The 14,249-nt window shown below is 47.0% G+C and overlaps 1 protein-coding gene across 4 annotated transcripts in view; it reads left to right on the plus strand.

Moving 5' to 3' along the window:
* LOC142568055 (uncharacterized) overlaps positions 1 to 14,249 on the plus strand; it is a 403,528-nt gene that overhangs the window by 170,086 nt on the left and 219,193 nt on the right. The window lies entirely within an intron of this gene.

A 14,249-nucleotide genomic window follows, 5' to 3' on the forward strand; every position in this document is an offset into this window, starting at 1 on the left:
TGCTGCTTCACTCAGAGGCAGACAGTGCATCTCTGAAATTGAGAAATGTGTCTGCAGAGCAATGTGTACAGACCCACCCATATACGCATATAGAATGCGACCGACAGCCTAAAGGTACGGTGATGTATACAGATGTTGGCACAGCGCTGTGTCCCTGCTTGCCACTCATTGTGCGCCGTGCGAAGTGAAGTGTAGTTGATTTCAAATCGCTAAGACCAGTAGAGAACTATAACCAGGGTGTATACCAACCGGGAAAACCGGGAATTCTCAGGTATTTTGAGTAGTCTGGAAAAAGTCAGGGAAAACTCAGGGAATTTGGGCTTCTATCAGGGAAAATTAGCGGCAATTTTATTGGAAGGGTCGAAAGTCGCGGTAATGCTGGCTCGAGCAGCAGACAGGAATCGCAGTGAATCGTCTTTGACGCCCTGTCGTCGGCTGGATGAGTTACCAGTGTGCAGTCAACGACCGACTTTCCGGATTCCCGATAATTTGGACGGCTTCTCGGCACCGCCACGTACCCCATAGAGTCAACGCATCAGAACGTGTGAAATTTCGGACGCAAAAACCCTTCGCCGTCCGATTTTCCGGACATTTTGTCGTGACCGCAGGTCCGAAACGGCAATAATCAAAGGCACCACCGCTGCCGTTTCGATTACTTCGCCACCGGGAACCGGCACTCTCGCGCGCAGATCCGCTGGCAGCCGTTGCCACCACTGCGGCAACGCTAGGCCTAGCTGCTTCGACGTTCGCTATGAAGCTTCTTGCCGTTTTGGTGCCGAGTTTTTTATTGAAAGAATTGGCTGCTGTCAGCAATGGCACGGACTCCGCTTTTGTGGTCCTCGCGATTGGCTTAGAAACTTAGAAAACACGGTGCGTTGCACAATGCCGGTTCCCGGAAGTCAGCTTCGCCTCTGTACAGAAATGTTACATGGTGAAGCATACGCAAAAGTATTGCAGTGAAGCATAACAAGCGTGGGAAGGGGCTATTGCCACGGAAAACAGTGTATTCCTTAATTATACACACGTGCACCCGGTATTTCCTGTCACATTACGAGCGCCGATATGCCTAATATGTGTACTGACAGGCCTTCAGAGCGTTTTCGAACGTGCCTGTGGCGGTTTGAGCCCCTAAGGGCAGTAAATGACACGCATTTATTTTTTTCCAACTGGCCGATTTTTCGAATGTTTTCGCGACCCCTAGGGAGTTCTAAAAATCGGCCGTGGGCTGTGCAACTGACCAAGATGCTTCAAATGGTCCTTGGGTCAAACGAGTGGCAGAAGGAGGACAAGAACAGAAATGATGTACGCATTGAGGAATAAATGGGAAAGGAAGCTTGCTGCCGCCGTTTTGAAGGAGCCTGAGCTCAAAAAACAAAGCTTTAGCTGATGCCGAGATGCAGGTGTCCCGCATCCAAGCCAAAATAAACTCTTTAAAGCAGTGAAACACAACACTCAGGCGTCGTGCGCGGGCTGAGAGCATGTCAGGACAGTTGAGGTTGACTTACAAGCGGTTGAGAGATAATCTCAATTGTGACAGAGTTCGGGCCTCATACCACTGAGCTTGCTATCAGTTGATAGAAATCGCTCATATATTCAAATATATTCGCTTCTATGTGCATCTCCTTTTTATTCGTATTTGTGAATGTCTGACTTATTTGCAATTTTTTTTCGAAGACACTTTATTTGCTGTGCATTTTACTAACCCCCGCCTTCTATTCTCTTTTTGAATAACATAAACACTACTCCTTAGTATTCAAATTGGATTAAGTCTCTTTTTAATTTTTTTCATGTGCTTACTCGAGAGTGACAGCATCAGGCGATATGGCTTCAGCCCGTCTTGACATAAAACATAGTTTTGCATCACTCAGGGAAATGGGCAAAGGCACTCAGGGAAAACCTGGAAAACTCAGGGAATTTGGAAATGTCAACTTGGTAGACACCCTGATAACAGCAGTTTTGTTTGACCTAACTGCTTGCATTTCAGTTCAGGTCTAGTAGCGGGTGCATGAACTCGATGGCGCCAGGCTTAGCCTTCGCTGAACAGGATCATCATTGGGTCAAGCTTTATGGGCGCACGGCTTGAGAGGGTTGAAGCTTGTGCATTTCAACTTGGTAGGCGTGTTTGACTCATTTTGTCGGTTCGATGGCCGATTGCGCGGGTTTCAGTCGACTGATGGTCGGTACGCTGATTTTGCCAGTGCTGTTGATAAGAAAGCCCGTCGCTGTACGACTCGCGCTCATCGGTTGCGTCGTTGTCGACCTGGTATGATAAAATAGTCTCAGTGATGCACAACAGTCGGTCAATCGTTATCGTGAGCATCTTGTCAATCTCGTATCGACCCAGTGTTACGCCTTACGAGTACACGAACCCAGGTGTGCGCTGCCACGACCAGCAAGTGAGACCGACGCTGCAAGGAGACCTCGTCAGCAACATGATGTTTTTAAGTGTTGCCCAAGTGTAACCCATGGGTTTTTCATGAAATTTGCTAGCCATCAATGAAACACAGAAACTACGTGGCTCACGGTGCATTCCGGACAACTTGGATGATGCCCTGGCCGCTTTCTGTTTTAAAGTGGAGTTGCAGTCTTGCGCTGCGCATGTTTTCGGCACTGCACCGACGTCGAGCTACCAGCAGAGTTTCAACTGTAAGACATGGCACGACTGTTTGCAGCAGCGCGCATCCGAGCGCTTTTTTTTTTTGTCGGTGGACTTTTTGGTGCGTGGTCACGCGCGCGACCCTTCCAAAACGTTTCACGACTAATCTTCTAGGGCAGGGAGCATGCGCTGTTGTGCCATGATAAAGGCAGATTGTCACGGGACATGTTTCTTTTCATTATAGTACACGCATGCACCCGCCGTCTCCTATCACAGTATGGGCACCAATACACCTAATAGTGTACTGCCAGGCCTTCAGAGCAATTTCGGATGTGCCTGTGACGATTTGAACCCTTGGGGCAGTAAAAGGCATGCATTAATTTTTTTTGGCACCGCCCAATTTTTCTGACATTTCTGCGGCCCCTATGGAGTCCGAAAAATCGGTCATTGACTAATTTGTAAACACGTGTGAATAAATCTTGTGGAGCTTCCCGCTCATCTGTTAATTCAGTGCGCATGCGCCACTGCAGGTAAGTCCTCCGTTCAATTAGCTTCCTTTCTTCTTTTAATTCGAACAAATTTTTAGGCCCCTTTGAGTTGGAATTATAGAGATTCGGCTGTAATAAATTAAATCTTTTACACGGAGCACTGAGATGCGTCAATTAATGATGAGAAGGACCTACCCTAACGACTCGGTACATTTGTACAAAATCGTCGAAATCGTTTTATTGTCCCTTTAAAGCCTTTATTCTTGCGTTTACTGCCACACATAACACCGCATCGGCCGCGTGCCGTCATAACTGCATAGTCTCCATCCGTTCGGCATCAACCGCGGTTTTGTCTGCACTTGTTGCTGCAAACGGCAGTTTCATTTCGACTTTGTGCATGCATTGTCTGCTTGGCTTCAGAACCGCAAGGTCACCACCCACGATTGCGTCAGTAGCGGCCGTGGTTTCGGCCGCAGTGGTTGTGGCAAACAGTAGTTTCGAAATGACTCTGTGCAAAGCTGTTGAGGATGAAGAGCACCGGCTATATCGTGATGGATAGACCATCTGTTGGGCAGCAGCTCAGTGGCTGAAAAGTAATCTGGATGTCTGCACAGTAGTAAAAAGCATCTCGGATGAAGACTCTCATTGTGGCAACTCTGCAAAGTCGCGAGGCCCTCGCCGCTGTGAGTGCTAATCAGTCACGAGATAATTGCAGCTTCCGCACTGCTATTGTGCAAAATAGAAACGGGATTTGCTGATTCATTCAGTAAGAAGCATGTTGACGTAGCAAGCATTTTTTTGTTTTCTTGATATCTTTGATAATTATACATTCGGTTGCTTTGTAAATTTTTTTAGGTCCCAGGAAATCCTAAAATTAACAAGGTTTTTCTGTGCAGCATAGAATACTCGTAGCATAAGTTGTCGGAGTCGCGAATATCTGCGCTACAAGAAGTACCCCACTGTAAGCTAAACATTTTTCAAAGGCTACATACATAGCAAAACATGTAGCCTAAGCAGCCGCACATATGTGAGAATCTAAGCATGCGACCGGCATGTTTGCATTTAAGGGGGGACGGGGCTCTGACAAAAATTCTATTTTTGGCAACAATTAGTTTTGGCATTTGCAATGCCTAATCTATGCTGTATCAAAGCGATTTAGCTGAAGATGCACTCTAAATGTCCAGAAAAAATCGCACAGAAACACTGGAGCCATCTCTCATCCATCCCAGCACTGCCATATCGCTATTGTTAAGGAGCTCTATGTTCTACCTTTTCGTTCCCTCCCTCCTCGCCTAAGATAGCCGCATAGGAAAAGCAGAAATCAGGGGTTGGTCTGACGAAGTTCGAGATGCAAGTGCCTTTATTTTCTCAGCGAGGCAGTGAGCTGAGAGGTGCCTTACAATTGGCTGTTGCTATGGCAACAGTGCAATGCTGCTGTAGGTGATATGCTCGCCTGCTTCAAAGTTGATCTGCTGTTTTTTTATTGGTCACACTGCGATCCCAAGCAGTGGTTATTCGACACTTGTAAGAAGTACGAAACCGGACTCGCGTACAGAAAGGAAAGTGCAGAAGTTATCTGATCATATAGCGAGAAAGAAGCGCTTGTCGCAAGGATCAAACGAGCCAACATGCGAGCCAGGAATCGGATTGTACCAGACCGTGAAAGTCAGTAATGTGTCATGGAATTCTGTATTGCATCAACAGTTCAGCTGCCCACACGAGTGGAGCGCCGTAAACGATTGAGTGGAGTGCCATTGCCAACAACCGTCGCGAGTGGAAAGGGGAAAGGCATAGGGACGACAGAACAGGTGAATGCCCGTGCACAGGTGCTTGAGCATACCTCAATCCCCACTAACTGCAGCATTTTGTGCACGACAAGGCTAGAGTGCGTTCTCGCACTCGTATGCTCCTGTCTGGCTGTGCTACGTGGTGTGGACCGGCCTTGTCCTGCACTGGCTTGACAATGGGCCACATCCAGCTTGTGCATATTGCATAAGTGCAAAACTAGTGTTCTTGAAGCAGGGAATGCGTATTCCCAGATGATCGCTCAATCACGACCCGATGCGCAGCACTCCATGCTGTGACCGCCATCTCAAGTGCCATAACAAATTCCACGTTGGTGGGACATGGATTTACTTGCTTTTGTTGCATTTTTCTCGCTGAGACACACATTATGCACTGCACTGGGTATTCAAAAATCATCGTCACATGCTGGTAGCAACATGCTGCCGCTTCAAACGGCCAATCAACAAACAAGGTGGTGACCATGATATGTTTCCAGTGCGATTGCTTCTGGTGCTTGGTTGTTTTATTGTGATAACAATTATATGGACACTACAAGTGCATCTTTGCTGTTGCCGTGATGTTCCGCATAAAGTCCAAGGGCAATAGCATCATTGCCTTGCATCGTATACCGTATGTGTCAATGAAAGCACAAAAGGGAAGCCGACGTTTGAGGCTCAATCTGATGCGCGCGCGAACAGAGAAATGTGAAAGCAAACATGACATTTTCTGTCGCTCGAAAGGCCATGGAGGGACGGGAGGTAGGAAAAGGGGCAGCGGTGTGCTTCGACAGCAGCTGTGTATTTCGCGACTGGGCGCAAGGGGAACTGAAAATCATGGCTTAATCTCGCCCACCATATATGGAAGCAAGCGGGAGGCAGGCAAGAGGGAAGATCGGGGGTGCTTAGACTCCGCCAACAAGTGTGAACTTTGCATGACCGCACGCACGGTATCTTGAAAGTGGTCTGCAGGCAGCTCATACCTTTGCGTGTACTGTGTTCTCGCCTCTCTTGCGTTGAAGCGATAGGCCGCATGAAGATCACTTGGCTTGCTGCTGCTGCCGCACTTGCTTACATTATCGTTTTGACAGCTAGTGTCCGTGCTCATCGTGTGTGATGTGTTCATCTTTGCTCCTGCGTGCTGACACTATGCTTGTTAATTCATTTAGTAAGCGAATGTTTGCATGTTTATGCAGCCAATAAAAGTACTCTCCTTGCTTCAAATAGCTGTGTACTAATTCGATATCGCAATCAATGCTTCACCTTGCGAGTGGGACTGCGACTTCTTTTTTGTTAACAAAAATGGCGGCGCCCACGCTAGTGGAATGGGGTGGTATTTTACGAAATTTTAGCCACGGAGAAGGTCACGTGTGGTCGCGAATTTTCAAGGCTGCAGAATAAGCAGCATGGCGCACGGTGTGTGGCGGTGTGATGTCGGGTGCCACAACAGCGTCACTCTTGTTTTTACACAATTGTCCGTGTGGCACTGTGTGCATTATGCCCGTTTCAACGATTTGGAACGACCATCTGTTCTTTCCACCATGGGAACAAGGGCCACTCAAGCGTTCCTGTCGACACGGCCTTAAGCGGCCAGAGTCAGCGAGAACGCTTCACCATGCGCTGCCGCCACGCAATGTTCCAAAGGATCAGTGGTTACTACACCGTTATCAGGAGATCACGGTTCTGTGGCGCTTCTTTTATGCGTTGCCAATTGCTGATAATGGTTGACGGTGATGTTATAGCTTTCGAACATTGGATTTTTTTTTGCTCGAAGCGACATAGATAATGTAATTTTACGGCTCTTATGTGTCCACCGATGGTGTTGAAGTGTGTAAAGCATGGCAAGAGCCTAAAGCATTGCCTACCCCTCACTGTCTTTAAGCTCCAAGACAGTGAGTTCCCCATGAAAGAAAACTGGTGACTCCTAAGGAAGGAGAGGGGGAGACCGGTGCAGCACTGGGAACAGTAACTGTATCGTCAACTGCACGCACGCACACTACAGCGAACACTTGGGCCGTGTACTGCATTGGTACACCATTGGTCTGTTGCTCTGCATCAGTGCAGCCCCGAAAAAGTGCATAGCGTGAGACTGCAACTCCAGCTTAAACCAGAAAGCAGCCAGGGCTTCGTCTGGACTGCACACTGAACTACGTAGTTGCCGCCTTGCATAGACGGCTATCATATTTGTCGAGAAACCCCTGTGCTACACTTGGGCGACACTTCAAAACATCACGACTTCTTGCAACGTCAAGCCTAACATGCTGTTGGTGACAGCACATGCCACATACTCATTTGAAGCGCGATAACACTAGGTTGATACGAGACCGACAAGATACTCACACTATCGAATGGCTAACTATTCAGCACAGTGTGTCACTGAGACCATTCAATCGTACCAGACTGACAACAATGCAATTGATGAGCGTGAGTTGCTGTACTGCGATGGGCTTTCTCGTCGATGGCACCGATAAAATTGACGTGTCGACCATCGTTCAACCAAACCCTGTGCGATCGGCTGTCGAGCCGACGCGATAGCTGCAGCACCTTCGCTTCTATATATTACGGATTGCACTAAAAATGAGTCAAAACATGCCTATGAAGTTGAAATGCACAAGCTTCAACCCTCTAAGCCGTGTGCATGAAGTTTGAACCAATGTTGATTCTGTTCAGCTAAGGTTAGGCCTGGTGCTGTCGACTTCGTGCACCCGCTACCGGCAGACCTGAACTGAAAAGTAAGCAGTTAGGACGAGGGAAACTGCTTCTATAGTTCAGTTCTGGCCTTAACCATATGAAATAAACTACTCTTCACTTTGCATGACACGTACACAATAGGCGGCAAGCGGCAACACTGCGCCGTGCCAACATCTGCATATGTCACCATTCCCGTAGGCTGCCAGTCACATTCGCTACATAGATGGTAGGTCTCTACGTGCTGACACATTTGCTGACGCATTTCTTCATTCCAGAGAAGCACTGTTTACCTCTGCGTCAAACAGGAAACAAGACTGCATTCGGTACAGTATAACTGCCAACTCTTCTGAATTTTCCGTAAAATGTACGAATTTCAAGCAGTCTTACAATATTACGAATCTTGCGTGAAATATTACGGAATACATTTTATTTAAAAAAAAAACTTAAACCTGTAGTAAAACTACACTCTGGTACCTTGCACCGCCACGAGAGGGTAATACGTATGTGTGGTATCGTCATCAGCAGCTGCAAGGTTGTAGTGACTTTTTTCTTTTACTAGGGGGTTACGAATCCATATCCAAAGCTCGATAATGCCAATAGTGCCCCTAACGCCTCCACAAACCTGTTGCCATGCTGTTGCCTTTGCTCGCGCAGGCGCACGGGTTTGGACTTCAGTCACTGCAGCGTTGGCCTCGCCTCTTGTGTGAATAGCCGCCGTGTAGGATGCAGTGCGACTCCGCCCTTCAGTGGCTTCAAAGCGCAGTGGCGGGCTCAAAGCCCAGACAGTACTTCCAAGTGTTTTTAAAATCGTACACGGCAGAATTTCCGTGCTTCGTGCCGTCGAAGAAAGGGGAGAAGTTCGGATTCTGCACCACGTGTGCCTATGATGTGAACATCTCGCATGGCGGCAAGTCTGACATCAAGGTCCACATCGCTTCGAAAAAGCATCAAGGATACGTGCAAGCCGCAGACAGCCAGCCAAGCCTAGCAAGTTTTGTACGCAGCGACAACGACCTCGGTGTGATTTGTGCAGAATGCCTCTTCACGGCATTTTTAGTTGAACACAGCATCCCGCTGAGTGTCAGCGATCGTGCCGGACCGCTTTTCCGAAGATATTCCCCAAGTGCGAAGAAGCGAAATGCTACGCCTGTGGACAAAGACCTCAATTGTTCGGGAAATGGCCACCAACGCGGAGACTCCTTTGCTGGATGCCGTAAAACAGCAAGTATTTTTGAACGCTGTGGGCGGCAGTAACAGTAGGAATACGCTGCTTTACCCTATTGTTGTGACCTATTTCGTTAAAGAAAAGAGTAGAGTCGAAAGCCGCCTTCCTTGCCTTAGGACAATCCAAGGGGAAGCGATGGGTCACAAGATTGCAAATCTGGTTCTAGATGAGACAATTTGCCTATTGGAAACCTGTTGGCTATGTGTTCGGACAATGCCAATGTTATGACCGGCAAAAAAAAGTGTTTCTACTTTATTAAGAGAGGCTCAACCAGGTTTGATAGGGGTTGGTTGCCCATGCCATCTCATCAACTTGGCCGCCCAGAAAGGAGCTTCATGTCTTCCTGTAAAGGTTGATGAGGCCTTGGTTGTCTTTTTTTTTTTAACCTAGAGGAAAGCTAGAAGTGGAAAGATCGACTTAGAGTTTCAAAGAAATGCATGACGCCGAGGTCAGAATGATGTTGAAGCATTCGCTGACATGTTGGCTGTCATTGAGAAAGTGTTTGAAGAGGCTGCTCAACCGGTGGAAACCACTACTCAGCTTTTTTTTAATATCTGAAACAAAGCACTGCAATAAGCAGAGCTTGTTTTTGAAGTCATACCAAATTCCGATGACTTCCTGACAAACCCCCCAAGAACCCTGCACTGACCCCAAAGTCTGCTACACATCTTGACAGGACTGCTGCAGGCCTCGGGGAGAGAAAACACCGTTGGTGATGAACTCTCGCTAAAAAGGAAAGGAGCTCATTCTAAACCTCAAGCAAAAAAACTGAAGCTTCATACCAAGGATTCTGGGTAAGCCAGCCACGTGACCCATGAGGAGTGCCTGTTTTTTTTTTGTCATTGGAGCTAAACAGGGCATGCTGTCTTTTTCTCCAAAATGTTATACCGCCTTTTGAGAAGGCACTGTCTTCTTCAGGCACAGGCTCCTCATATTCAATTACTGAGGGGCCTTTTGAACTGCTTTTCAAGGGTCTCCTGACTAGATTTATGCATCCAGGTGTTGTCAAGGCATGTCATTCATTGCTGGAAGTTGACTATGGAGCTGCAGAGAACCAGGAAGATGATGAAGACATAGTCATTGGCAGCACAACCTAATCTGTGGTTGATACACTGAGTTGCATAGAGAGAGAGCAGTTCTTCTCTTCTGTACGTCTGTACTTAAGGGCAGCATGCAATTACATTCGCCACAAATTCCTGGTAGAAGACGTCAATCTTAAGATGGCTGAAGTTGCTCAAGTACAAGCTCTGGAAACTGCTTCATTGCATAGCGTACGTCATTTTATTATGGCGTTCCCTGCCATCCTACCCCAGCAGAGTGGCACATCAAAAGAAGCAATCGACGGACATGGAGCCGAGTTTGCCAACTTGCAAACATATCAGGTTCCAGTCGACATATTGAATGAGCCAAGGTGCGACGTGCACTGGTCGCAATTAGGAAGCATTCGAAGTGTCGACGGATCGCTCAGGTTCTACAGAATTTCAGTGGTCATGCTGGGTATTCTCTCCATTCCCTACAGCAATGCTGAGTGAGAGAATATTCAGCACTGTGAACAAAACTGAAATGGAGTTTCGCTCATCTGTGTGTGAGAAAACATGAGTCTGCTGATGGTCAAGGGGCACCAGAGTGGTACTTGCTTCGAGCAAACCTGCACGGAGAAATTTCTGAAGCAGGCAAAGTCGGCAACAGCAAAATCATTGCAAAAATCTATTGTGCCCCCGTGGAGTTTTCGCTCTTTACTCTCCAAGACTCGAATTTCACTTGAGGTTGTGAAAATGTGAGTAAGCTTGTTGCAAAAGGTAAATCCCTAAAAATAAAAGCTGTCCCCCCTCCCCCGTCGCGATAGTTTTATGAATTTCTAAATCTTCAGGTTGGCAGATATGGGTACAGCAGCACAAACTCGCTCAGTTACAAATGGTGTCAGCAATGGCAGCCAGGTTTTTGCGAGAGAATTACATTACCTATAAGTCGAGGCTTAATGCCAAGCACAGGTTTCTTTAATAATACTTTGTGACATGCGCAAATGGTAATTATAAGTTAAAGAAAAGCGAGAATCAGTAATAACATCCTGTAATATGTGTCTGGATCACAGTTGCCGTTGTTTAAGTGGCTCGGCCACTCATATTGATTCTTCTCAGGTTGGAACAACTCTGCTCATATGCGCACATACGTATGTTTTGCTAAGTTTTGACATTATTTCACATCAGTGATGCTCCGTTTCCACAATATCTGAAGCTAACATAAATCTGTGGCTGTAGATGTCGACGTGAACAAATGGACCGGTTTGGAAAATACGACGTGGAGGACTGCGCTCGAAGGCTTTTTGAGTATGCGAAATGTCTAATGACTGCGTAAAAGCAGTACAAAAAGCCAGGTGCAAGTGCTGACATCAGTGACAACAAACTTCAAGGCAACCGCTTCGGCAGATGGAACTAGGCGGGCCTTTATCTGCCGCAGTGTTAGCACAACAATGCACTCAAGCCTGCTCACCCATGGAGTAGTCGGTGCGTGATACTTGACTTCCAGGTACGACGTGCTGCCCCGGGGAAACCATTAAAAGTTATTCACGATCCACAAAATGCACAACAGATGCACACTCAACATGGGCGCAGGTACACAAATCAACCGGTGAAAGCCTCACGGCACCCTTCCAAAACGTTTCCAGCAGTGTGCGTGAGAGGGCAGCACAGGAACATGAAAAAGGTGGATTGGCCCTTCCTTTTGTGCACCTGTGTTGCAAGTGCCGGCCCCTTTTGTCCCGTTGAGTGCTGAATATACCCAGCTTTTAGTAGCACGGTCATGTGCGCGTGCGGGTTAGTTGCGTCTGATACCAGAAGACCACTACATCAGGTTTTGATGACGTGAATAGTCTCTTTCATGACCAAAGCCAGGCTACTGATCCATTTCCAGTCCTTTGGTAGAACACGGAGGACGCTGGAGGACAGCATCCTCCCTGTCCTGTTAGCTCATTTCCTGTGTTGTTCTTTTTTACTGTCTGGATTTTCTGTTTCCTCCAAAGCACCGGAAATGCATCAGTTACAGATGCAGCTAGCCCAGCTCTCTGCTGAAGTCGGGCTTCGCTTGGCGCACTTTTTGACTGCAGGCAATGCACCAAACGAAGTTGTACCTCGCACATTCCCAAGTCTGTCTTTTTCGATAGTGTTGTTTGCCTGGCAACGAGCGTGTTATGGTCACCAGCAAAAAGGTGAAACACTGTCAGCAGGACAGTGTGCTTCGAATGCTTTAAAAATTTTGACTGTAAGTTGATCTATACAGTTAAACTTCAATATGATGAAATCAGTAAGATCGTGACTTTACTTCGTTAAATTGAAATTTCACTAGATTGAATGTGAACATTTTATGCATGGTACAGTTGCTAACCAATTCATTTTTGCATGAAGGGGCTTGAAGAAATGTCTCAATAATCTGGCTGTCTGAAATTTCAATAACGAAAAAAAGAATCAATATTGCGGAACTTGAGAGCTGGCAACTACTTTAAGGGATTGATGCCACGCTGTCAAAGTCCTCTTTACGTGGCCATATGGCATGTGGAAAGTAGGAAGAAATGCAGGTCCAACGCACTGTAGTCATACGTATAAGCACAGCCTTTGCATCTACTAACCTTGATTGTCGCCGAGAGTGATGACGAGAACGCGTGGCCATCAGCTCTCTCCCCCTAGCATGTGGCTCACTCTCACACGTAGGCCACATGCCGTACCTTGGAGGTTATCTGCGACTAGTGCAAATACTGAGCCGGGACGGTTGGTGCTTTGCGCAGTGTGTTCCTGCACGTCTAGTGCTGGTTTCCGCGTAGTCTCAAGTTTTTGAGATGCTTTGCAAAGCATTCGCTTGCATTGTGATGGCGAGTCCGTGGCCATTGAGTGAGAGCTGTTCATGTTTGCCTTGGCACAGGTGACCTCAATAAATCTACGAACCTTACTTTGTGTACCTAGTTGTCTCTTTGCTTTGCCCTCAGTGCTTAGTCCTTCTGGCAAAACTGACTTCTTTCTTTTTTTTTCTCAGGACAAATATTTATCTTTTTACACTTTTGCTTTTAATTTGTGGGTACCATCTGATAACAGCTGCGGGCACTAAGCATGGTCAGCCATGGCGTCAAAGATTTACGGCGCCGTGCGACGCAACACAAGCAAATCTCGGACACCACGAGCCATGTCGATACATTTTTCTTTGTGCGATCGGTGCCACATGTGCTGGCGCTCATAACCGGTTATGACCCGACCTTGCAATTTATTTATGAGTGCTTACTGACAAGATACTATCCAATGGGAATGCTCTGGGAACTCACGAAGTTTTTACTGCTGAAGCTTTGAAGCCATAAAATTTGTGATTGAACAAAGCTTTTCGTTGTAAGTACAATTTCGTTATATCAAGGTTTGACTATTTGGCTAGTTTCAAATACTCAAAAGCACGGAATAGCTTTTTTCGAATGTGGATACGTGGTGTGTAATATTCTATTCATATTTGAAACTTCAAGTATTCGCCTATCCGTTGTTTTGCGACATTGCACACCCATGTGAAAAATTCAGTAAGATTTGGTGGGGTGTCAAGTTCATCATGGAGCACTCGCATTGTTTTGTGGAGTTGGTAGCAGTCACTCGGATATTGTGGAGCTCTTTGCGACAGCAACTAGAGGCTTGCAGATCTGAAGTTCAGCCACTCAACCTGGAGGATGTGCGCCAAGCAATGAGCTCTGATGTGAAGTGCAGTGCATTTGTCTCCTTCTGTCAGCGTGGGTGGCCTCAAAAGAGGCAATTTTTTTGGTGGTTCCTCGTATTGCTTGGTGGCTGCTGAACTGTCTGTCTGTGAGGGATTGTTGCTCGTATGTGCCTGTGTGGCGATCCCATCATCATTTCGATCGGCAGTCTTGACACTGCTACGTAAGGGACCTCGAGTTATTAACAGATGCAAAGCCCTTGCACGAGATTCAGTACGGTGGCCTGGCATTTCTCTACAGACATTAACTCCATGGTTGCCATCTGTGAGCAATGTGCTTTTCCTCTGGTTAACTTTGCAGAGTTTGTATCCTGGTTGTCCATGGGAATGCCTCTGCATGAACCTGTTCTATGTGAATGGACATAGTAGTTGATGGCTACCTTAGGTTCCTGGAAATAATAACCTTGAGCACAACAGTTCGAGCGCTGTGGACGTGCTTGAAAGCATATCTGCCCGCTACGAGATGCCTTGCAAGGTCTGGCCTAACAAAAGCCCGTCATTCTCATTGTGAGTTTGCGGCCTTCGCATCCTCGTACGGCATTGTCCATACAAGTGGTCCCTACAATAGCCATGTCAAGTGGAGAAACTGGGAGAATGGTCTGGAGCATCAAAGACCTCTTTCACAAGGCAGTGTCATCCTATTCCCTTTGCTCTGGCATCACAGGCATCATTGGAACCACATGAGCCACAGCAGCCGGTGCCCCCTCCCACTTCTCAAGTGCTTGACAACATAA

Source organism: Dermacentor variabilis, unplaced genomic scaffold (assembly GCF_050947875.1).
Source record: "Dermacentor variabilis isolate Ectoservices unplaced genomic scaffold, ASM5094787v1 scaffold_16, whole genome shotgun sequence".
Lineage (NCBI taxonomy): Eukaryota > Metazoa > Arthropoda > Arachnida > Ixodida > Ixodidae > Dermacentor > Dermacentor variabilis.